We start from the raw sequence: 23,715 nt of genomic DNA, 5'->3' as shown, positions 1-23,715 counted from the left end.
ATTCGGGAGGGAGCCGGGCATTCTTTCCCGGTACTGCCTACGTTGTGTTTCAACTAACTCTTATTAGCCTCGCGGCCCTGCGACCTTGTCCTTTCACGTTCAGACAACAATATTAACAGTCGAGCAGTGTAAGCAGAAAATGTGCTGCGAAGCAATTTGAACAGAAAGCAATGAGCAATTGTTAGAAAACAAAATGGCGATCCTTGTTACATCAAAATGGCCGTTCATTGGTAAACTCGGAAACCTGAATTTCTATTGTTTCGTGCATGAGACGGTTGGCCCACGGCCACCAAAATACATTTGCCGTCAATCATGAGAGGTGTCCATTTTTCTAGACAGACAGAGGAAGTGTCCAAGACTGTTGTGATAAACTGGAGTTGTTGGGATGGTATCATGTGAGACTTCTTGAAATTGAGGGAGAAGCCCAGGTTGTGGAGGAAGTGGCAGGTGATCGACAGATGTTCCTGAGCTTGTTCTGGAGAACGTGCTCTGATTAGCCAGTCGTTCAGGTAGGGGTAGACGTGAATTCCCCCCCTCTCCTGAGACTCGCTGCCACTACCGCCATCAGTTTGGTGAAAACCCTCGGAGCGGAGGTCAGCCCGAATGGCAGAACTCGAAACTGATAGTGAAAACCTCCAACTGCGAACCTCAGGTATTTTCTGTGCTTGGGATGGATTGGCACATGAAAATAAGCATCCTGAAGGTCCAATGATACCAACCAGTCTTGGAGTTGGAGAGTCTGAAGGATCTGAGAAAGGGTTACCATCTTGAACTTGTCCTTTCTGAGAAATTTGTTCAAATTTCTCAAGTCCAAGATGGGTCTCAATCCTCTGTCCTTTTTGGGGATGAGAAAATAGGGGGAGTACCAGCCCTTGTTCCTCTCTGCTACAGGTACATGTTCTATTGCACCTTTTTCTAGCAGGGTTATAATTTCCTGCCAAAGGAGCGGGTCTGGAATTTTGGTAGAGCTGGCTCCTGGTGGATGATCGTGAGGTCTTTTTAGGAAGGGAAGGCAGTAACCTTGGGCTACTGTTTCCAGTGCCCAAGCATCTGAAGTAATGCCTCGCCATTCTTTCAGATGCTGAGAGATTCTGTCTCCCACTGGTGTTTTGTATGATAAGACCTCAGAGAGATTTGGAGGCGGGAGCGGCTGAGGGCATAGATGCCGTTCCTGAAGATGGCTTTGTAGTCTTTCCTTGTCCACCATGAGTGACATTCCTTTTGCCCCTTTGAAAAGCCTGTCCTCTTCCTTTACCAACAGAGGAGTAGTATCGAAAAGGACGACCCCTCCAGGAAAATGAGCCTGAATAGGGTTTCTGAGGCTGTCGCATGGAGGCACTAAGGGATTTAGCTGCTGCTTTCGGGGTCTGTAGTTTTTCAAGGCTCTCATCAGCCTTACTAACAAACAGCCTCGAGCCATCAAAGGGCATGTTGAGAAGTCTGGTCTGCAAATCTGGTGCAAACCCCGACTTTCACAACCACGCAAATCTGCATAGCACTGTGCTTGATGCCATGGACCTGCTAATACTATCAGCAGTATCCAGTCCAGACTGGAGACATTCCCCAATTGCCTCCTTCCCGTCATTGACTATATTCAGGAAGCCTTCCCTTTCCTCGCCTTCCGGAATATGTTCAGCCGCCGCCGAAATGCATTCCCACAGGGTATGTGTGAACCTGACCAGGGTACAGGTGACATTTGTCGATTTCAAGGCCATTCTACCCAAAGTAAAAACTTTACGAGCCCAGGCATCAACCTTTTTATCCTCCCTGTCCGGAGGTATGGTTGGGTATGCTGTCTGCCTGGAAGTAGTAGCGGCCTGAATAACCAGACTGTCTGTCGTAGGGTGTCTATTCAGGTATTCTGGATCAGAAGTAGAAGTTCTGTACTTCTTTGGAAGATTACTATCTACTGCAGAAATGCTATCAGGCTTTTCCCAGTTCCTTTCAACTGTCCTTTGGAGCGCCCTATGGAAAGGGAGAACTGGGTCTTTCCCGTCATATCGTCTTGCTCAAACGTAGGGGAGGCTCTTCCCCAACCCATATATTCAATCACCCTACTCATCAAATTCCTATACCCTGAGTCTGCATGTTCTGCAGGATCAGGTGCAGCAAACTCCAATTCAGGTGATGTGTCCACACCACTAGCAGAATGCAGAGTTTCACATAGGTCTCTCATTTTTGTTTCAGGGTTTATAAGTTCCTATGGAACTTGACTAGTGCCCTATTTTACTCCAAAAGGAGTGACATCTTCATCCTCTGAGCCAGATTCTTCAAAAATTGAAGACATGGGCCTAAAAAAGTACGATTTGGGTAAAGGTGTAAACCTGTTCTCTTCCTCCAGATTTTTCGTCAAAGGAATAGGCGTTTTCTTCGAAGGGATCGAAGGAACCTTCGACACACTCGACGAAGCCTTCGATAAAGGCGTCAAGGATAATATAGGCTTCGAAGCTGTCAGCGCCGATGGTGTCGACGAAGTTGCACTCGACTTCGACAATTTCTGCCTTTTATGAGGGATCGGAGAAACACTCGAGTTTTATGGGTACTCCTGGGCTTTACTGCGTAGTTCCCGACTTCCCTGCGTCGTCCTGTGGAGCGACCGGGGTCCGGCTTTTCTGAGGTTTCTTTGAGGGGGTCAAGGCCGCATTCTCAAAGACCTGCATCATTTCTCTTCTAAAGCTCTCCCATTTTGAAGGGGAATCCTATCTTGTTGGACATCGAACCAATTGCGTCGATGTATCGGATGATGGCGATGGAGATCTATGTCTCCTTTTTAGCTTTTTAGAAGACGAAGAAGATCGTCCCGACCTGCTAGGAGATCAGGATCTCGTTGAATGTTTTATATGACGTTCCGATTCTTTTGAATCGGATGACTTCTTATGTTTTTTTGACAAGGCTTTCGAAGAGCCCTTCGACGCCTCCCGCCCCACCGCTAACTTACTTTTCCTCTCACGGAGGGCCTTCTCCGTCATTGACTGACAGGAGCCACAGTCGCCGGTTCGATGGTCTGAGCCCAGACACCAAAGACAGATACGGTGAGAATCGGTGATAGACATCTCCGACCCACAGTCGATACACTTCTTAAACCCAGTTTTGGGAGTCAAAGCAGTTGATGAAGAAGACATTTTCTTGACAGAATCTTGAAGCGCGCTGTTCACGAGAGCGAAGCAATCGGAAAAACAGAACTGAAGCCAACGGGTGCGGCTCGAGCTACTTATACCATCAGTGACGTCGACATGGTACGGAGCCCGTCGAGGGACAGTCGATGCCACGACCTCGAGCACAGCGCCCTCTGCCGGAACAAAGATTTCCGAAGCAGCGAAGCTGGCGATAACGAATTATCACAAGATGAGGAATACGTGGGAGGACACACTCCATTCGAAGGAAATGCTTTTGCCAATAGAATTGCCAAACAGACTGCTACCGATCCACACTTGGAAATGTATGTGTTGGATTCGGCAAAATGGGTTACTGACACTAATTTGATGCAATAAGGGGTCAATACCGTGAAAGAAATTCAGGCTTAAACAACAGCAGAAGAGATCAAACATTGGAGTAAGGGACTAGTGGGATTGGATGTTGACGGGTGTTGGGTAGACAATGAGAAGCAAAAATGGATGCTGCCCAATGCTTATGTCACTGCGGTAGTCAATATGGCTCATGGTCCAGCGCACATATGTGCGAAAAAGATATGCCAGCATTTAGATTGCATTCGGTACAACAATATACCCTAAATTGCCAAACATCTAGTTCAGAATTGTATGATATATCTGCAACACAACCTTGGGAACGGCACACCAACACCGAAGGGGAGTTTTGCGCCTCCCTCCATGCCATTTGAAGTGATTCATTTTGACTTTATCAAGATGGAACGCTGCCAAAACTGCAGCTATGTGTTAGTTGTGATTTGTGCCTTTAGCAAATGGGTTGAGGCTTTTCTCCTGAAAGACAACACTGCTCTATCGACGGCCAAAGTCATGTTAAAGGAATATTTTCCAAGGTTTGGCCTGCCAAGAGTCGTTTGGTCCGACAATGGACCACACTTTATTGCTGATGTCATTCTGCAAATCTGTGTGGGATTACAGATTGATAAACGTTTTCACTCAGCAAGACATCCTTAGAGTGCCGGTTTGGTGGAACGCCACAACGATATTTTGAAGACTAAATTAGCGCCGCTGTGTGCACACAGCAATTTGAAATGGCCTGACGCTTTACCAATAGCCTTACTTTCAATGCGGACATCCGCACAGTCAAAAACAGGACTTTACCCATACAAGATTATTATGGGGAGGCCTGCAAATGTATGTAATGCACCGAGACCAAAAAGGTTGGTTGGCTGAGATAGAGTACCCATTACTGCCAGACTACTGTGACCAGTTGACTCCAAACTTGCGTTTGATTCACCAACAGGTTCGAGCAGACCTGCCAGGAAAATACGTGGGCCCAAGCCATCGAATTCGGCCTGGAGATTTCGTGCTGTTGAAAAACTACGAGAGGAAACGTGCCTTGCACCATGCTGGAAGGGGCCGTACCAAGTGCTATTAGCCACGCAGCCAGCGGTACCTGTGACCGACAAGAAACATTGGATACACACGATGCATGTGAAACAAGTGCCACTACCTTTGCCTCTCGATGAGTGTGACAAGGAGGAGATCGGTCAGCATGTGCCTGTTCTGATCGACACCAAGAGTGATACGAAATCACTTCCTGAGACCGTGGGGCTCAGGGAAACAGTTCTTTCTTCTCCCTCTGCATCGGCTGACATTGTTCCTTCGGAGATCGATGATCCTTTGTTCATCGACCATTCAGTACCTGGAGCTTTGAGGTACAACCTTCGACCATGAAATCGGATTTAGTTCAGGGACTACTGCACCAACAAAGAAACCAACGTTGTCCCATTCCCTCGTCATTCCCCCCTGGACAAGCTAAGTGGCAGGGAGCGGCAAAGAAAATTACAAGCAAGGTTGGCCACATGGTCAGTTGGCATCAACGGATGAACTTATAAAGCCTATCAGTGAGGCTTCTTAACGGACGCTGAAGGACTATGCCCGCGTTAGGGGCTGCTCGAATCAATGAGGACATGGTACTTTCTCAGATTGATGGGCCTGTACATCAAGGGCCATGTTCCCCGAGGACAAAATGGACAATACACACAGTAATAATACTCATTGTGGTCATATTGGTACCTGTGCTATGGTATTTGGAAAGTGCACATCAATTTGATACTCTGTTGCCAACTGTAAGTGCATCCACAATGTCTCCTTTACACGTGTACGCACACACCCTTCGTCCACGTGACCTCAGTCATAGAGGGGTTATCATAACAAAACCCTCCTGATGATTATGAATGCAACCCATGCTATTCTGAAAAAAACAAATTGCTGGGTTTGCTCCCATCTGCCACAACATAGTGAGAAGGGAATAGGTTGGTATATTCATCCTCTCCCTCTGTCTACTGCATGTTATGCCTCATTCAGGGCGCTGTTCTTTGGATAATGAAACGACAGTGCAACTGGTAACTTTCATGGTACAAATGTTAATGAATTTGATCGACTGGTATTGTTGCCGCTAGGATGTTCAGTGTTTGCAAACAAAAGCACCCTCAACACTGCTACTGCCAAACATTCTGAAAAATATTCCAGACCTTACCAATCGATGATCTCTTTTAAAATGACTCCAGTAGGGAATAAAGAGGTCACTCCTCCATCATACACCATCAACCATGACCCTGACTCTGTCCCGTTCTGCTTGCGAAAAGAAGTTTCCCGACCTATGGGTTTGTTTGATAAATGCATGAACACAGCTGTTTTAGTGAAAGAGGATAGGCCTCTATATATAGGGGGTTCAATCTATTTTGTCTGTGGAAGTGAAGCTTATCCTTGGTTACTTAAAGATTGGCAAAGAACATGTTATTTGGGAATACTTTTACCTGGGGTATAAATCACTTCCACCGCCGATATCTTGAAAACTCATCCTAGAAGGGAAATAGAAGGAGACACCGCCTTGCAGGTGTTGGGGGACACCAAATCCATGATTCCCTTCTGGGGACAGATAATTAACTCCCAAGATATTTGGAAACTGGCTAGGATTTTGGCAAAAACTATCAATGAAACTACTGATATCATGTTCAATATGACACTGGAACAAAAGGCCATTACACTAGTGGCTCTTCAGAACAGGATGGTGTTAGACGTCATACTGGCTGAGCATGGTGGTGTATGCAAAATTGTCCGGTCCGCGTGTTGCCTTTATGTACCTGACTCCACCCCCACCATTTTCCAAGCAATAAAAAGACTGGACATTCTGGGTTCAGAAATACATATTCCCATAGGGGATTGGGATCTTAGTACATGGTTTGGGAGTCTACTACCAACTTGGGGGTGAAGATATTCTCTGTTCTGGCTATAATCCTTGGTATAGTTTTATTTTGTTGCTGCTGTGTCCAATGTCTACCTGTCCTGGGTTCCATAATAGGGGATTGTTGTGCACAAACATTGGTTACATTGAAACCAAACCCATACTTACCTGTACATGTCGCCAAGGCACTGATCATACAGGATGTTGCTATAAAAGAGTTTATGGCCATCAGTGTTTATGATAGTAATGATTCTGGATGTTCCCACGATGACTCCACATCCTGGTCGTCTGAGGATGCCATGTTTGGATGATGCTCTTGGGTTAGGCCAAAAGGAGGGTTTGTGAATATATATTTAGGTTAGTATCCTATAAGGTATGCATATTGGCCTAAGCATACTCGCATCACGCTACAGATCTACTGTCACAATAATGGTGGCCACGTTGCCTTTTTGTTTTATTCGCCATCTTGGATGCATTGTTCAGTTCAGTTCCTTGCCCATTTTGCCTTTCTCACTCTGAATGCGGTAGAAGACAGCAGCATGAACTTTCTGTTATTTACGAGACAGGAATGTACATTCTGCTGAGCATGTTGTTTGTCTTACACTGTAGAACCTTGAAGTCCTTGCAGAAGCATAACTAATCTATAAATTAGGTGCCCGCCTGTCTCGACCATGTTTCTCCATTGAACCATTAATTGTAATAATGTGTAGCTGCAACATGCTCCTCTGGAGAAAATCCTGTTTTTGAAGCTTTAGAGCAGACTGACCTAAGGCTTCAAGAGCAACATAAACTGTACAGCAAATGTTACCTTGTACCAGGGAACACAATATGCCCCCACGCACAGCTTTGCCCCGCTCCCAGACAGTAAATTGTCAATCGGAGGACGGGAAAGAATGCACAAACATTGTCTCAGTAATATCACCTATGTGGAAAGGTCAGGAACTCTATGGACCCTATCACATGAGGGGGCTGGACAAGTGTATTGTATGTTATTCCTAAATGTATATATGTATGATGCTCTGGCTGATCAGGGCTCTCTCCCGCCACAGGCGTCTATACACATGCATCGTGTGGCGCTGAGACCCCAGTCTGGACTGTAATAAATACTGTTCTTTGACCTCATGACTTTCTATTTCCATTTCTTTGTAGTAAGCCTCATTGATTGGTCTTTCATGGAGACAGGAGTGTAGTTAAAGCGAGACAGGTCGGAGAATGGAGGTAGATAGAAGGGTGGAACATAAGAGGGAGAGAGTAGGAAGTGCAAGGGAGAGAAAAAAAAGATGGTAAGTGGAATAGGAGGGAGGCGAGAAGAACAGGATGAGAGACAGAAAGATATACGGAGAGGAACAGAAGTGCATGGAAGTAAGAGACCAAGTGGGGTCTGAGCATTTGAAAGGCACCTAGCGTTGCAGATTATTACCTTTGGGGACCTTAGGTCAGGGACCACCTACATTGTTCGAGAGAGAGGTAGGGAGATAAGGTGCTTGCCTTTAGGCAATCACGTTCAGTCAGATATTAGATAGTCGCGGTTACTGATCTCTAGTGACAAGATTTGTCTTGAGGGAAGCTTCGGGTAGGGAGGGAACGGCCAACACTAGAGAGAGATGGATGGGCGGCACTGTGAAGCAACGGATATAAAAATATAAAATAAACAGTTATAATGGTGAACAATATTTTTGAATATGCGATGAGATGGTATTTAAAACCCAATTCTATAAACATGATTGCATCTTAATAATCTACCATCACATAGTCTCCCTTTAACAGGCACAAGCTACACAACACAATTCGTCCTTGTCTTTGAACTTCTTCTAAAAGTACACATATTTGCTGCAGATTTTAAATGTTTATTGATCATTTTATGTCCTCAGCTTCCTTCTCTAAACACTTGGTAACAATTGGAGACTTATGTAACAACTTTCTCTATACTCAGGCAAGAACACATGGGGACATCGCACAGGGATGTTTGTTCAATGTGGAACATAGAAAGAGACAGAGTTACTGAATTGTCTGGAAAACGGAGTTTGAAAACAGGCTTACATTATAAATATTTCCTATTTTTAAAATCAGAAAAACGAAACCAAATGCTTTTGACATGTCTCTAGATTGATTTTCAAATCTAGAGACAAGTCCTTTACATGAAGTAAAGAAACATATGATGAAGACTCCATACAGGGGGCATCATTCCAAGTTTGGCAATAAGATAGCACTAATTCCACTGTACAGCAATACCCCATGGCAATTCATGAGTTCCAAGCCATCGTTATGCAGCAGCATAGGTGACATGGTTTAGTGATAAGTCCCTTGCAGGCTCACCATAAGCAATGCCACAGGAATGCAGATGATGACCTATTCCATGTGTACACTGGGAAGTCACGCCATGTGGAAATGAATGCAAAGAAATGTGAGGACTGAAAACACCAACATACTTATCACTTCATGCGACCTTGAGAGCCCTCAATGCAGAACGCCAAGACCATCAACCCAGAGATACTCCAAGTCATGTCATATGCACCATGCCAGATGAAACGTGCAACTCCCAGGTCCCCAAAAACGAGGGTACACATGCACAAAGATGTACACACAAACCATGGATCCAAGTGTGCTGTCTCTCGGTGGGAGTCCATGCTTTAAAATAACACAGCACTGGCTCACAGAAGGTCAGTGGTGCATGTAGGTTGCACATTCACTGAATGGTACTGTTTCTTATTACGAAACACATGCTCTAAAGCCTGGGGTGCTACCAATGTGTGCAGTCCAGAGCTGCTAGGACATTGGGGAAGTACACAGTGGTTTAGAATAGAGCCTTCATTGCACACACTTGTGCAGCGATGGAAGCGATGAGAAGTTGCACATGTTTCGCTGATGCATCGAACACGACCCAGCACTTTAGAAAATGTTGGCTACAACATATCGAAGATGGTCTGAGATGCACCTCTGGCACAGCATTTCATGACGGATACCAGCTTGAACAGTGGTATGGTTGTTCATATATTGATTCTACTCTCAATGTCAGGCGCATGTGGGGGAGGAGGTCTGCTGGTTTAGGCGATAGTGTGCCATGAACCGAGCATATGTGAGTGCCCAGGGAGAGGGTCGGACTCAGGGAATAGCAGCCTTACCATATGTCTCCTCTGCCTTGGCCCTGGAGGGTTCCTTTGTTGCTGCTCCTGCGCTATGCTCTGCAGATCAATTAGAGTAGGAGTCCCTATATGTTGAAGTGTGCAACTGCTGGGTCATGAATGGTGCTTTGAAGTGTGTTTGGGGAAGATGTGTCCCTTGCATACACTTTTTGTGTCTATTAGGTACATCCATGGTTAATTTTATCACCTGGATGCATTTGCCTCCATCTGTTTGGAAGTGGTAACTGTACCCATTTTTTTGACATATTGATGCAGGGTTTTTGTGGTATTTGTGAGTTATTTCAGCTGGTTGTGCTTTGGAATGAACACTGTCTTTTTTGGGGCTAATTACGCTGGAGGAATTAGCACTGGAGGAATGAATGCCTTTTTTGGCATTAATTCATCTGGCTAAATTGCCACCAGTGGAAATACAAGAGGTTTCTGTTACCTATAATTTAGCAGAATGATAAAAGTGACAGTAATTCTTTTACCACCACTTTTTTACATGACAAACAGACTCGTAATTAGGCCTATTATATTTCATCTTTATTATGAAATTATATTTCCCCCCACAAACACTTGGCGTGGTGTTTCCTTCGTTAGAGACAGTAGCCTTCATGACCCTTCAAAGTGAGCAACTGTTGTATGCACACTAACCAAAGGACCACACCCCAACTATCTAGTGTCCCATGTGAAAAAGAAGTCCGATTCTAACAAAAACAGTATCGTGTATGAACGTATACAGCCAATGGAAAGTGAAAACGTGTACAAAACAAAATAGGTGACCTAATATAGAGTATTTCACCCCCCACTTGTCACTTTATGCCCATGTTTACTTGCCTACTGACCATAGGATGGAATGGAAGGGAATGGCAGCCATCATTCTGTTCAGAGAGCCATGAAAATTACAACGTGAAGAAAGTGAGCCATTTAAGCATGTCTCCCCCACGCTCTCATGGGATTTCTCCTGGGATAAAGTGATGCACCTCGTATTCCCAGTCCGAAAATTGCAAGGACTGGATATGGAAAGGGGACTTCTGGTCGGGACCACGACTAGTTTGTTTGCTGCAGCATTTAAGCGCACTATCCCAAACCATGATTGTGGGGGACAACACCTCCATGTTCCACATCATATAGGCGCTATATGCTTTGGAACGTGGACATTTCTAAAAGCTGAAGACTGCAATATTTTGTAATCATATGTTAGGAAATTCAAAGTGAATTAATTTAAGAAACACCATTGTTTTAGTAGAAAACGATGGTTCTACATTAGGCATTTTGCTCAGGCAATATTTCACCAGTGCTCCCTACATTTTCGATGGAAAGTTTTACAACATTTGCACCGACAAAGTAGAGTAAAACAATAATAGCTTTGCAGCAACAGACCATTGCAGAGAATACGTTTCAGCCGCAAGCACAGGATACATGTATGTAATAGGCCCAACCTTTAGGACATAGAAGTGAACTTAAATATTTTAAAAAGTATTTTCTCAATAATGAATAAAGAAACAAAATTAAAGTTATTTCAATCAGACAAATGTCAGAGCTCTGAAAAATCCCTGGTGGGAGCTCTGTTCCAGCAGTTGAACTCGTCGTGTAGCCGACGAGTTCTTTCTGCCAATGCACCCCTCAGGGACGTGAAAACAATCGCCTGAGGAGTTAATTGACCCACAGATGGATGGACGTCACAAGATACCGCTGACCTGCAAGGGAAGGTCAAGATTAGTAACAAGTTTAACACAGAAGTAGCTAATCACCAAGATCGCAAATAAGTACCTTGTTAAGAGAATCAACCCCCCAACACAAGGTCACTGTTCCTGACTTGAGTATGGACGATCCTATGACAAGATATAATGTTAGAAGGGTTGAGTAACCAATAATTCTGTGCTTAATAGAAAACGAGAAAGGACAACATGAACAAAAGGTCTTACCATTGCACCATAGGACCAGGGAAGGGAAAAGCAGGATGAAAGAGGAACTGAGGTAGATGGTTACCAGTGGAAGGTCTGAGTTCACATGAAGCAATGATCCACCTAGCACCCGCCGCAACGAGGACGCCTAATGTTGTCCCAGGAATACCTCCAAGTCCCAGCAAGCACGTTCCACTTCCACCTAACACCCGCCGGAACGAGGACGCCTAATGTTGTTCCGAAAATGACTCCAAGTCCCAGCAAGCACGTGGCACCCACCGGAATGCGGGCGTTTGGCAGTTCTTGTAAACGTAGAAATCAGTAGAGCCGAAGGGCAGCAGGTAAGTTCGTGAGAGCGTGAGTTTGAATGCAGGATTAGAATGGTCAAGAGTTCCGAGTCGGTTACCGTTCGGGCAGCAGAAGTACTGTGTCAGTAGGCGGAGCAAGTCCTGAGAGATCCGGGTCGGCAACAAGTTAATCAAGCAGCAGGTAAGGGTAGACGATGTAGTTCCGTGAACAGTTCCGAGTCGATAACTTGCGGGTCTCAGAAGCACGATCCAGCAGGAGACAGAAGGTTGTGGACGGTCCGAGTCGGCAGCAGGATTTCCAGGCAGCAGGTAAGAGGCAAGACGAAGGAGTTCCGTGAAACGTAACCAGGTTCAAAAAGCAGAGAGCAAAACAAGGCAAGGTAGCAAGGCTGTAGAATACAAATTCAGAAGCAGAGAAACAAGGAAAAGGTGGAGCATAAGTAGGGAGGCAGTCACGTGATACCATGAACAGGACTAACGTGTGAAAACACGTGACTGCAGGAACGCTGATGGACCGCGTCTCCAAGGTAATGACCAACGCCGTTTCTGAAGTAAACGGTGGCTGTTCATAGGTGACAATGAGTTTTGTGAAGTACGAGACAGACTTCTAACCAATCGGGAGCTATGGATGGGGTGTTTAATCCGAAAGCAGGGCCTAGTTCTATGTGACCTTATGGAAATGGGTCGATTACCAGGGCGTTTCCTGACAGCGAAATAACTTCACTTGAAAATTCACTATAACTTCTTTAATGTTAAGCAGTTCCGAAGTGACTTTTTAAGGTTGTATTTTCAAGATTACAATACAACACTAATCCCTCAAAGATACCTGTGGGCTTGCTAATGAATTTCAGGACAATATACACATTCCAAGATTTCCTGTGTTTTGCATTGTGAGGATAGACTTTTCTGTTCCAAAAGTATTTCCTCAAAACACTTTGGGCCATTCTAAACGGATTGTACAAATACCACTGGCAGCCATTTTAAACTGATGCTAGCTCTTTTTTTTTTTTTATTGTGTTTGGTTTAAAACTTTTACAAATACATTATTTACAAAAACATTCTTCTTTACACATTAAAATACCAAGACAAAAGATACCACAAAAATTGGCATAATAGAATAATCCAATCCATCACATATCAAATACATTGACTGAAAAGACATCTTATCTTTCAATGCACTCCATCAGTTTTGAGCCAATGGTTGTTAAAACCGATAATAATTTCAATATTAACTTTGTGCTTTCACCCAGCATACATCTACTCCATAAAGTTTCACGAGACAGGACAGAGTTGGTGATCATATAGTCACCAAACCTGGTATGTCTCAGGTCTTCAAAATATTTGCAATAGATCACTATGGCCCTCATTACAACTGAGGTGCTAAGTGCACCAACTTTACCACCATGGTGTAAACTACGTTTACACCATGGTGGATGGCGGATTTACCGCCCCATTACAAGGTGAGTGGGGCGGTAAATCCCCATTTCCCATTTTCCCTTCCCCATTCCCATTTTTGCCCCATAGGGCATAATGGGAGTGGGGAAGGCGCTAATTACGGCACCGTAAATTACGGTGCCGTAATTAGCACCAAGGTGCCTTAGCACCATGGAACTTAACGCCTGCAAAAAGCAGGCGTTAAGGTGGGAATCAGGCGTTAAGGGTTAACGGTGGCGTTAACCCTTAACGCCTGAGTTGTAATGAGGGCCATATGTGTTTAAGAGTCTCAAGTATGGTCATTTCTTTGCAAAATTGACAGCTGCCATTATTAAATTCAGTTTCACCAGTACCCCATTTACACAAACATTCATTAGTATAAAACAAATTAAGTTTAAATCTTAGGTATGAGTTGCGACCCAAGGCTGAAGGAAACTGCATTATGTATCCTGGTCGCTCACCCATTTTTCTTCTGAACCGGGCATACTCATAGTAAGATCGATAGGACCCAATTCTATCAGCCTGGCAGCTCCAGTAGTAAAGGTATAATTTTTGTTTGCAACTAGGAAGACCTAACATTAGATCCTCCTTCAGGATACCAAGAAGACCCATTAGATCATTCATTTTTTCAGCGTATTTTGACAAAGATTTCATGCAACCCAAAGCAAGATGCTCTTTCAAGTCTTCATACAATGAATTAGCAGGAGGATTCAGAATTTTCACATAGTTACTCAAAAGTCTCCAATTCCGTTTAGCTGACAATGGAAGAATACCAAGTTCATGCCGAGCTATATCATTTGGAACGGATGGAGGAAGCCTTAACACATTTTTCCAAATACCTCCTTGAAGTGTATCTAAGATGTCGTCTATTTCATATAGACACATATCTAACATGTAGAGAATTGAAGGTTCCACTTTTAAGGTGTAAAATTGGAGAACGGGCAAGAGTGAGAACCCACAGTATTTACCCATTATTAGTCTCATTTGGGATATGAGGGGTTTAATTTTTTCACATATTTTATTTCTCCATCAAAACTTTGAAAATGAATTCGAAAGTGGATACCCCAAGTATTTAAATTCTTGAATTATAGCAATCCGAGTATCTTCCATAAACCATGTGTAGGTGCAAGTTTTTTTATGGCCGTCTTTAAACATCAAAATGTGTGATTTGGAATGGTTAATTTTGAAGTTATGGGCATTGGCATAAGAGCTGAAAGCATTAAGTTTGTGCTGTAGGCCAAAAGGAGTTTTGTCAAAAATAAGGATATCATCCGCAAAGCCAATATAGTTCAATTTGGTTCGACCTATACGAATTGGGTAAATCACTTCGTTTGACCAACATTCCTCAATATCACAGGTATACAAGTTGAACAATACGGCTGCTAGAGTACACCCCTGCTTTAGCCCCACTTTAGATGGTATTTGTCCGGTTAGCATACCTTCCTTGTTAAGGCACACTCTATAAGTGGTGTCAATATGGAGTAGGTGTATAAGCGCTATTAGATATCCAGGGAAGCCCAACACCTTCATCTTTAGCCACAGGAGGTCCCTTACCACAGTATCGAAAGCAGAGCACAAGTCAAGAGCAGCCATGTAAACTGCTCCAGAGTGATTATGCTTGGAATTCCACTAAATATGGGCGATAATGGTAGCATTAAGAGTGCATCCCATTTGCTGGCGAAAACCAGTCTGAAATTTAGAAAGAGTGGCATTAGTTTTCATAAATACTTGGAGTTCTTCCAGAATTAGTTGACAAAATACCTTAGAGGACGCGTCGGTTAGCGCAATGGGGCGAAAGTTACTGGGGTCATCAATAGGGCCATGTGTGTATATATGTATAATATTAGCGGAGCGCCATGAGCTCGGAATAGTTTGAGAAGTAAATACTGCATCAAATTTATTTTTCAAGATCATGGCCCACAACTGTATATCTGATCTATAGAGACAAGCTGGGATACCGTCAGGGCCCATGGTCCTAGAAGGATTAGATTTCTTAATGGCCCGAGAAATATCATCTAGGCTCCAAGGGGAGCACATAGGTATATTATTCTGGGTCACTAGATAAGGATAATTTAGGAACTTTGTGGGTAATTCATATTTCTGCCTGAAGTAGCTGACCCACTGATCAGCAGAGATAGCATTTTCTTTCAACCCTTCATTGTTACCATTTATCATTCTTAACAAAGCCCAAATTTTACATGTATCACTTTTCAAGATGTGATAAAGCATATTATAGTTGTCATTCATGTATAGCTGCGTTTTTAGGTTTTTCACAGCAATTTTATGTGCAGCTAGAATAGTTTTTCTTTGCATGAAATATTGTGTTGGATCAAGCAACAACTTAGATAATCTATGTAACTTATAATTTCTGGTCTTCTTAAGGTGGTAAATTTCAATATTAAATTTGTGTCGGTGTGGTTTAACGACCGGCGGCGGTTTTCTATACTTAGACATTTCCAGCAGATGGAATTCAATCATTTTAGAGATATACTGGTCAACACCTGCAGGGTCCTGGAGAGAAACATTCAAACATTTGATCAACCCCAATTCATCTCTAATACGCTCCGTAAATTGATAGCATACCGAGGGATTCCATCTGACCGTTAAACCTGGGCGATCATTCTCAACCAACTTTAGAGAGTAAAATGGGGTAAAACCCCAACCCTCTAATTTCAATTGTATTGAAATAGCATTATGATCACCAAATCCCAGATTCTTGATATTCACACTGTCCGCTAAGAGGCAAGTATTCGAGGATGTAAATAAATGGTCAATGTGTGAGTACAAACCTCCCCTAGACCAAGTGTATGTATAGTAGGGGGCGCTGTTGAGCAGCCAGCAAGATGGCTGCCTAGCTCTTGAGCTCCGTGCACAGCCGCTCTTCACCCGATGACATCTGCGGACTAATACATCCCTGCACCTCCTCGACCGTCCCCCTGTCCTCCCTACAACGGGGGCTACGTACTGCTGCGATCCTGGCTCGAATCGGATCTTGGGTGCCGGAGATCTTCGCTGCGGGAGCCTCGGAGCTGCCGCGACGCTTGGAGGCCCATCGGGGTTTCTCTGCCCGGCTCCCGCCACTCCATTACTGCCTCCCCTGCTGCATCCTCCCACTGGCCCGCCTGCTGGGACTCATGCCGCGGTGCCCCGCGGGCCGCGCTGTGGGCGCCGTGAGGTGGGCCTAGCCCCTCGCTGGACCGGCGGCTGCGGCTTGAGCCGTGCCTTGCGCCGGCCATCCTGGACTTTTTCCCCGTTCCGTGGTCGGGGCCCTCGGGCCTGGGTGGCCGGTTCTCCCGGCCGGACTTCCTCTCCTTCACGCCGCTCGACACCTGGGCGGTGCGGCCCTCCTGGAGGGGTCGTGCCCGCTGCCGGGCTTGACTGCCTGCGCCCGGCCTATATCCTGCTACCGCTGCTGGGATCTGATCCGCCCCCGGCGGACCCCGAGGACCGGAGGAACGACACTCGCTCCCGGACTGGATGACCGCGGAGCGCACACCAGGTGAGGGGTTGCTGGGGCCGCTGCGCGTCGGGGCTGCGTTGGCCGCGAATCCATTACAGGCCAATTTCTATCTGGGCCTCTCCCCCCGCGCTGCGCGGCCCCGGCTGGCCCCTGCGCCGCCTTGATTGCTTTCGGGGCCCGTGCCCTGCGGCGCTGCGGGGCCCTGCACCCCGCCGGACCCGGATTGGCCCGCTGCCGCCTTCCTCCGAGCACAGCGGTCTCCGGATCGTTGCCGAGGCCCTCACTCTGGCGCTCATCCTTGCTGGGTGCCGCCGTCACTGCCCCAGGTAACACCCGCTCCTGCACTAAGGCCCACACTCCTGCTGGTTGAGTTCTCTGTGGTGCTCACTCGGGGTCTGTTCTGGCCTCCATCCTCATTATCTAGGGCGGCCTGGTCCCTGCGACTATTCTATACCTCCCCGCTGACACGGCTCCTGCCGCCACTGTCAGGATTGTTTACATCGGCGGACCGGACCACCATCATTGGCCTTGAACCTCTCCTGCATCCCCTCACTCGTGTCTTTACTCTGCCCACTTAGGGCCCCTGCAACACTTTCCACGATGTCTAACAGATCAAGGAATATCAATAAAACCGGGGCCATGGACAAATTCGCTAAAGCCGCTCCGAGACCTGACTCGGCCCACGCACCAGGCGACCCAGCCGACGGCTCGCTATGCGACGAGGCACCCACCACTGACCTCACAGCGATAATGGAATCCATGGCCAGAAACTTTGCAGCTTTCCACGAAAAGCTTGATGACATTAATGCCAACGTGGCCTCACTCAGAGCTAAACTGGACCAACAGGGGGCTCGAATCACGGAGACTGAAAATAGGATTGGCACCAACGAGGATAATATTTCTACACTGCAGGGCACTGTGTCCACTCTGGTCTCGGATATGAAGGCGGTCAAGGCCAAGTGTGATGACCTTGAATCTAGGTCGCGTAGAAACAACATACGCATCGTTGGTGTCCCTGAAAACGCGCTGAGGGGTCGACTGGAATCGGCGGTCGAGGACCTCCTGAAGGAACTACTGGGCAACCCTGACATGTCCCCCTTCTTCACCATCGAAAGGGCCCATAGAGCACTGTCATCCCGGCCTAAACCCGGTGACTTTCCGAGGCCTATTATTGCCAAGGTTCTGAGCTTCAAAGACCGTGACTTAATCCTCCGCCTCGCACGGGAAAAAGGCGAGTTACGAATGGACTCGCAGGTGATCAGGATTTTCCCCGACTTTTCCACCGGAGTTCAGCAGGAGCGTCGCCAGTTCCTCGGAGTGAAGAAACTCCTCAGGGAAAGGCACATCCCCTACGCCATACTTTTCCCTGCACGCTTGAAGTTCACGTTCAACGGCAAACTTTATTTTTTTACAGTGCCGTCTGAGGCGGTCAAATTCATCGAGGCACATGTTCCTCTCCACCCTCCGGCAGATGACACTGTGAATAATGAGTGAATTTTATGTTTGCTTTGCGATGCTTTGATACTATGCTTATTGGTAAATCGTCTCATGCCACTCTTTGTTCACACCCATGAGTGACCACACCTCTGCATTCACTGGTATACAATGTGGACCTACGTAGGTTTAATCACAGTTCCTTAGCCCTCAGATACGTACTTTCTATCTTGCATGTTGTAGGTCCACTCATAGTGATCATGTTGATTCCTGTTCTCGTCAAATGCAATACCTCTCTACTTCACATCCAGGCCGGTACGGCCATAGGTAACGGCTGTAACATACATCACTAAACCGCAAACACTGTTTATTTTCTCACGGACGCCTTTGTGTCCCAAGCGTGCTAGCACACGGCAATAGCGCACCCCATTGCGATTGCACTGCTTCCTAGTTTTTTGTTTTTGGTTTGCCCCTGTTGGGCTCTTGCACTGGCTGGATCATGTTGGGGTCGGTCCGACTGTGCACCGTTGGGGATGGGTGGGATGTACACTGCTGATCATGGGTTGGTGGTGAGGGTGGGGGGGGGAAACCGGGAGTTATCTACAAAAGGCACACGAGGTTGCATGTGGCCGGCGCTAATGGGCCACGTTCGTAAATCTTGCCTCAACCCTTGGGGCGCACACTATTGTTGGGTCCGAGACGTTCATTGAGAACACGTGTACATAATGAGACTCCTGGCACAGTTATGGCAACCGTCTTAATGTCATGGAATGTCCGAGGGGTAAGCAATCACACTAAGGCGCGCAAAATCATGGCATATGCCAACAGACATAACTGCAAGATACTGTTCCTGCAGGAGACACACTCCAATGGCCACATCCCCCGAACAATGGCCCCGGCATGGGGATCTGCTAGATTTTTTACCTCCTACTCCACTCAATCCAGGGGGGTTTTAACCATGATCCATAAATCCATCAAGTTCACACTGCATAAAAACTACACTGACCCTGAGGGACGCTATGTCATACTACACTGCACTTTGGCCAACAAAGAATATCTACTCGTCAATACCTATTGCCCCAATATCGATTCTCCCGATTTTTTTGATAAGATCGCCACTATACTGCTGGGATATGTGGGAACTCTGGTCATTTGGGGGGGAGATTTGAATCTTATTCTTGATGCAGCCCTAGATAGGACTGGATCCAACCCACGGCCTCTGTCCAGTGCCGCCCGCAGGTTGCACTCTCACATTAAGACCCTCGACATTTGCGATGCCTGGAGGTCGCTACACCCACATCTTAGAGACTACACTTACTATTCGTCAGTGCATGGGAGCTCTTCTAGGATAGACTTGTTTCTTGTCTCGAAGGGTGTCATGGGAGGGGCGTTGGGCTCCCAGATCCTACCCCGTACGCTTTCTGATCATGCACCGATCACACTCACAGCCAGACTAGGAGTACCCGTCCCGACGTTCAGCACCTGGCGTTTTAAATCTGACGCCCTGCGAGATGTGGTATTTAAGGCTGAAATACTCGACGATATTCTGTCTTTCTTCGAAATGAATACTCTCCGAGATACCTCTGCCGCCGTGAGGTGGGACGCCTTTAAGGTGTATATCAGGGGTATGTCTATCTCCCGGGAAGCCGGGGTGCTGAAATCTATCAGAACAGCGCTGAGCCGTTCAGAAAGCAAACTGAAACAGTTGGAACTGCAAGGCGCCTCCGGTGCCGACCCCGCCACTCTTGCCCAGATTTCTGAGGAACTCCAAGCTTTCAACAAACTCGCCGTCAGCGAGATTCATTTCCTTGGTCGCCCTCAAGCGGCCAGGAAATATGGCGAGGGAGAGAGGCCCGGGAGAACGTTAGCGACACTAACTAAATGGGAATCTGGCCGAACGCAAATCACCTCACTTAAAGATGAACAGGGTAATGCTCAATGGGCTGACCAACAAATCCTGAACACATTTACCGAATTTTACAGATCTCTCTACTCTCAGCCTGCTGAGCACACTGAACAACACATGCGGGAACTCCTTGACTCGATCCCCACCACTGAGGTCTCCTCCGCTACCCGTGACGAACTAGACTCTCCAGTCACGCTCGACGAGATAGTTACAGCCATCTCTGACCTACCCAAAGGCAAAGCCCCGGGGCCCGACGGTCTGACCGCCGATTTCTATCAAGAACACGTCGCTATACTCGCCCCCAAGCTACTCGAGGTCTGGGATGAATCGCTCCGAGTCTCTATTCTTCCCCTCTCTATGCGCGAGGCAGCCATTACAGTGCTGCTCAAGCCCGATAAGCCCGACGACGAATGTGGGTCCTACAGACCCCTCTCCCTGATGAACCTCGACACAAAGATCTTCGCAAAAATTATAGCGAACCGATTCCTGCCCATTATGACATATCTGGTCCATGATGACCAGGCCGGCTTTGTACCGGGCAGGTCCACCTCCCACAACATCAGGAGACTGTTTAACGTAATGTCCCGCATTGACCAAGAGGCACAAGCAGTGGTGGTCACACTGGACGCCCAGAAGGCCTTCGATATGGTCTCCTGGAGATACACTTGGCTGGTTCTTGAGAATATGGGTATTGGCCCGAACATGATTGGGTTTATAAAATTGCTCTACACTTCCCCTGTGGCACGGGTTAGGATCAATACACTAACTTCTGATCTTTTCACACTGTTCAGAGGTACCCGACAGGGATGCCCCTTCTCTCCAATACTGTTCGCTTTAGCAATTGAACCAATGGCAGACTATGTCCGTGCTCACCACGCCCGCAAGGGTATAAGACTGAAAGACAGCCCCGAAATTATATCTCTATATGCGGACGATGTTCTCCTATACATCAGAGACCCTGCAATACACCTTGACTCAATACTAAGGGACATTACCCGCATAGGCACTCACTCCGGCTTCGCTATCAATTACTCCAAGTCGGAGATCTTCCCGCTCACTAAGTCCACCCAGCAACCTGCCTCTGAATACCCCCTCCGTTGGTCACCGACTGGTTTTAGATATTTGGGCGTGCACATATCCTTGGCCAAGTCCTCTCTTCTCGCTGACAATTACTCTGCGGTAACGCGCATTGTCGAAACTAAAATTCTCAGGTGGCGAGCCCTCCCGCTCTCCATTGCTGGACGGCTCTCCCTCATTAAAATGATTCTGCTCCCCAAACTCCTCTACACATTTAGCAACGTACCCGTGTGGCCTGGGAATGACTACTTTGCCAGACTGCATACACTGTTTGCTCAGTTTCTTTGGCACGCGGGCGCAGTACGCAAAAAGTGGACGGACATGACACTTCCATACAAACTAGGGGGACTTACCGCCCCGAATGTATCACTTTACTGGCACGCAGCTCAGGCCCAGCATGCCACCCACTGGTATCCTGGTGCACCAACACGTCCCCATGTCAAACTGGAGAGTTTGGCGACCACCGGCATTGACCTAATGTCTGCGTTACTGCATTACCAATACATACCCGACTCTCCTATTGACCCTCTCTACACTACTCTCTTGGCCTGGTCTCGCATGCTTTCCCAGACGCCTGGTGCCTTCCCGTACTACAAGTGGCTTCCCGTGTGGGCCTTTCCTGGCCTGGAACCCACACGCGACGCAGCGCTGGCCCGACACTGGGGGGAGCTGGGATACCATGCACTGACGGACTTCTATCCTGAAGGCAGGTTTATTGACCCCCGATCTTGGAAACCGGGTCACACCGGGACCGCGTTGGAAACTCTCCAATATTATAGACTGCGGGCCGCGTTTAGGTCCAAATGGCCCATATTCCCGGACGAGCCCCCAGACAACCCAGCCATCGCATACATTGCCAATGCAGGGGGCGCCCGCGGCGTGGTCTCCTCACTCTACAAGATATTTCAGGCTGCTTCCCCTACTCCCACTCTCAAGGCACGGGATGGCTGGGCCGACGACCTGGGCCTGGAAATATCAGATGGGGCCTGGGAGAACATGTGCCTGCACACCCAACGAGTCTCCCTCAACTTCCGTTTTCGTGCCATGCAGTACAAACTCCTAAATAGACTTTATTATACTCCGTACAGAACCTCTAGGTTCGCTCACACTGCGACACACCCCTGCCCCCGCTGCAGAGCGACAGAGGCCGACCACCTACACATGTTCTGGTCTTGCAACAAACTGCTTGGTTTCTGGGAGGGTATCCTTGAAACTCTCCGCCATCATTGGAGTCGTTATTGACCCGGATCCCCTGGCCGTCCTGTTTGGCGCTTGGGCGACCGATGACACTAGATGCTCAGCTAAATTTCTGAATATTGCATGTATGGTTGCCAAGAAATGCGTTCTCCAGAATTGGAAAAATCCCTCCCCTCCGGCTCACCGGAAATGGCTCCAGATGCTTACCTGGTCACGCAATTGCGAGGAGGGGTTCATATCCATGCTCCCTGCTACATCTCGCCCCCGTAACATCTGGACGGAATTCAACACTTACCTTAACAATAGAAGTACAAGTCCCTCCAACTCTGGCTTGTCTCCCACTCGTCTGTGACTACCCCTACTATGTGCACACTTACTTGTATATATCTCATGCGACCACTGCCTTGTATTGCTGTGACCAATGTACCTTACTAAATGTAATGTAACGTCTTTTACACGTGCTGAAATTGTGACCTTGTTGCCTGCACCATGTAACCTTGTGCCGCCAAAAATAAAAGTTTAAAAAAAAAAAAAAAAAAAAAAAAAAAAAAGTGTATGTATAGTACACTGAATTAGTAGGAATTACCTGAATGTCCCAGTTAAGGAAAAACTCTATCCATTTCAACCCGTTCCTAGCCGAACTAGGCGCAGTAGGAAAGGGTTGGTATCCCGGACAAAGCTTTTGCCTTAAGCATGAAGAGTTGAAATCGCCACCAACCACTAGACTAACCTCATTGTGTCGAGAAAAAACACCTTCTAAGATAGCATCCAGAATGTCAGTGATTTCATTAAACGTTATCGACGATCTATTCCAATATATGCACAACAGGATGAGAAATTTGCCTTGCGGAGAAACCGGTGCTATTTCTATGGCTAACACATTCGGATCCTTATAGACAAGTTCCGTTAGCTACTTACAAGCATTACTTATTAAAATTGCAAGACCACCCGACGGTCTACCCTTTTCTCCTTGGATTGCAGGTTGGGAGTAACAAACAAAACCATCAAACGACAGCTGGGAGGCATGCATTGTCTCTTGTAATAGCAATATAGCCGGAAGTTCACTAGGGTTGGTGGATCCCCACCATCTTTTCAGGTTAGCCAACCCACAACAGTTCCATGACAAACATTCAATTGATTGTAAGTTAGCAGGGCTAGGGTGGCACCACTGATACAGTCGCCGATGTAGAATGAGGTAGTGTATTTAAACCTGATAATACAGCAGCCATTGCTAATAACTGTTTAACCAGATCACCACTGATTTGGGGAGGCTGCATTAGCATCGTATTATGGTCACTGGTGACTATGGAAGCAATAGGTTTATCAAGGAAAATTCTAGCATCCGAATCAGACTGTAATAAAAAGGGGGTCAATCCAATAAATTCAAAGTTTTCTTTTTGTTCCCAAACAAGTTTCATAATAAGTCTGGAATAGAATCCGCATGTCATCCTGTTATTGTATCTGTTAGCTAGTCTTACCCAATCAATATCATCTGATACTATGGTTCTCAGGC

This window comes from Ambystoma mexicanum, chromosome 7p (assembly GCF_040938575.1).
Source record: "Ambystoma mexicanum isolate Mex_15411 chromosome 7p, UKY_AmexF1_1, whole genome shotgun sequence".
NCBI lineage: Eukaryota > Metazoa > Chordata > Amphibia > Caudata > Ambystomatidae > Ambystoma > Ambystoma mexicanum.
The sequence above is the reverse complement of the archived record's forward strand: the minus strand, read 5'-3'. Positions refer to the sequence as shown.